Below are 2,707 nucleotides of genomic sequence, written 5' to 3'. Positions count from 1 at the left end.
TGTGGGAGTGCTGCCGTGTGGGAATTCTCTAGGGTGTGCTCCCAGGAGAAAGAAGGATGCCCTGGGGCCTGGGTCAGGCAGGAAGTACAATTTGGGGAGCAGGGAGAAAGCATACCACGTCTTGCTTTACCTTGTTGAAACCGAGTTTACATAGGGTCACATGCACAAGTCACAAGGACTTTGTTTGTTTCAAACCAAAGGTTTCACAGAGTCAGTATCTGTCAGCCTCTTTATGTTGGGAGCCAAAAAACCAAGGAAGAAACTAGATGTTTGCAAATACAGGTGCAATTGAGCGTGTGGTGCCAACGTTGCCAACTCGCCACCCCAGAATGCTCGTGAACCTAGGGACACGCTGTGTGTCGCCACCATGTGACTTCTCACAGACCCAGCTTGGTTCTTCTCCAGCGTCTGATCTCAGGACTAGCTTTTATCTGAATCCACTGAGGGAATGACACGATTCTGCTTTTGTTTGTTGGTCAGGAATCTCTTGATCTCTTGAAAGTCTTATGAGCAGACTTTGCGAAGATGGGAGGCTCCTCAGTGTGAGTTTAAAACAAAAAAAGAGAATACTGTATGTTTTGCAACCTTATTGAAGTAGATTTGACATAGAGTAAATGGCACAACTTACAAGAGAGCAATCTGGTACGTTTGCTGTCACTGGTGTGTTTGTTTTTTCAGGCTCAATTCACTTTATGACATTTTGTATAAAATGGACTGTGTGTAGCTACCGCTGGAGCCTGGGTCCTCTGCACGGAGACTCTGGTTGGCTCTTCACAAGATGGGCAGTGAATTCCTGGAAGGGAGGCTTGGTGAACACGGTCTCTTTCCAGAGGTCAGGGGTCAGATAGCTGTAGGTCTTGGAGAGGGCATCAAAGGTGGCTTTGGCGAAGTTGCCCAGGGTGGCTGTGCAGCCCCTAGCCGACGTGTAGCAGTCATCAATCCCTGCCATCACCAGCAGCTTCTTGGGCACAGGGGCTGAGACATGCCAGTGCCCCCGGGGGCAGGGATGAGTCGCACCAGCACAGACCCACAGTGGCCGGTCACCTTGCAGGGGACCGTGTGGGGCTTGCCAATCTTGTTGCCCCAGTAGCCTCGCTGCACGGGGACAATGGACAGCTTGGCCAGGATGATGGGCCCTCGGATGGCGGTGGCGACTTCCTTGGAGCACTTGACACCCAGGCCCACATGCCCATTGTAGTCCCCGATGGCAACGAAGGCCTTGAACCTGGTGCGCTGGCCGGCTGGGGTCTGCTTCTGCACAGGCATGATCTTTAGGACCTCGTCCTTGAGAGCCATCCCCAGGAAGAAGACAGTGATCTCAGACCCCTTGATGGGCAGGGAGAACAGACAGATCTCCTCCAGGGACTTGATCTTCATATCCTTGACCAGACGACCCAGCTTGGTGACAGGGAGCCACTCCTTGTCTTCGGCTTTGCCCCCGTGAGCTCCGCGGGCTCGTCCATGGCCATGACCACATCCTCGCAAGCCGCTGCCGAAGCCGCAGAAGCCGCCGCCACGAGCTCTGGCTCCCGGGCCCCGGGGGCCTCCAGGTCCTCTAGGTCCTCTGGCTGCACCGGCGTCATCCGCCATTTGGTGTTTTCTCGGCAAAAGAAGCCACTGTTGTGTTTTTACTACGTCACTGAGACATCTTTGAGGCATGACAAAGTGCACGTATTTACAGTGCACAGTTTGAAGCATACACACACACCCATGAGCCCACCGCTACAACGGAGATGATAAACGTATTCATCACCCCTGAACGTTTCCTTGTGTCCTTGACAACCCCTCCCTCCACCCCGCACCTGACACACGTCTCCAGGCAAACACTGATCTGATTCCCATCACTGCAAGTTAGTTTGCATTTTCTAGAATTTTATAGAAACAGGAGTGTACAGTATGTCCTCTCTCTCTCTCTCTCTCTCTCTCTCTCTCTCTCTCTCACATCCTGAGTAAGTACCTAGGAGGGAACTTTCAAGGTCAGAGGAGAAACATTTTTTCAAAATGGTTGTCCCACACGACACCTTGTCCGCAGTGTCCGAGAGTCCCAGTTCCTCCACATTCTTGCCGGCATCTGGTGCTATCAGGCGTGTGGTCAGCATTTCTGGTGGTGAGCAGTGGCGTCTCGTAGTTTTGATTGGCATTTCTTTTATGACTAATGATACTAAGAATCTGCCCATATGATTAGTGGATCTTATTTCCTTTTTTAATTAAATACTTCTATTGGGGGCTCTTACATCTCTTATCACAATCCATACATTCATCCATTGTGTCGAGCACATTTGTATATAAGTAGCCATCATCCTTTCCAAAGCATTTTCTTTCGACTTGAGCCCCATTTATTCCCCCTCCCTCCCTAGCCCTCCTTCCCTCATGAATCCTTGATAAGTTATAGATTATTATTTTCATATCTTACATTGCCCTCTGTCACCCTTCACTCACTTTTCTATTGTTCGTCCCCCTGGGAGGGAGTTATATGTCGATCCTTGTGATTGTGATCGATTCCTCTTTCTCCCCCAACCCCCCCCCCCCCATACACACCTCCTCTTATCCTCCCGGTATCTCTATTCTCGTTGTTGGCCCTGAGGGGTCTATCTATCCTGAATTCCCTGTGTTGTGGGCTCTTATCTGTAGCAGCGTGCATGCTCTGGTGTAATCTGATTTGTAAGGTAGAATTGAGGTCATGATAGTGGGGCGGGGGGGAGCACCA

At 50.8% G+C, this 2,707-nt stretch overlaps 1 pseudogene; it reads right to left on the bottom strand.

Moving 5' to 3' along the window:
• Window positions 1-680: 680 nt before the first annotated feature.
• LOC142458572 (small ribosomal subunit protein uS5 pseudogene) lies at window positions 681-1,590 on the bottom strand (annotated as a pseudogene).
• Window positions 1,591-2,707: the final 1,117 nt, after the last annotated feature.

This window comes from Tenrec ecaudatus, chromosome 10, assembly GCF_050624435.1.
Source record: "Tenrec ecaudatus isolate mTenEca1 chromosome 10, mTenEca1.hap1, whole genome shotgun sequence".
Classification (NCBI taxonomy): domain Eukaryota; kingdom Metazoa; phylum Chordata; class Mammalia; order Afrosoricida; family Tenrecidae; genus Tenrec; species Tenrec ecaudatus.
This window is presented reverse-complemented; position numbering and strand designations above follow the sequence as displayed.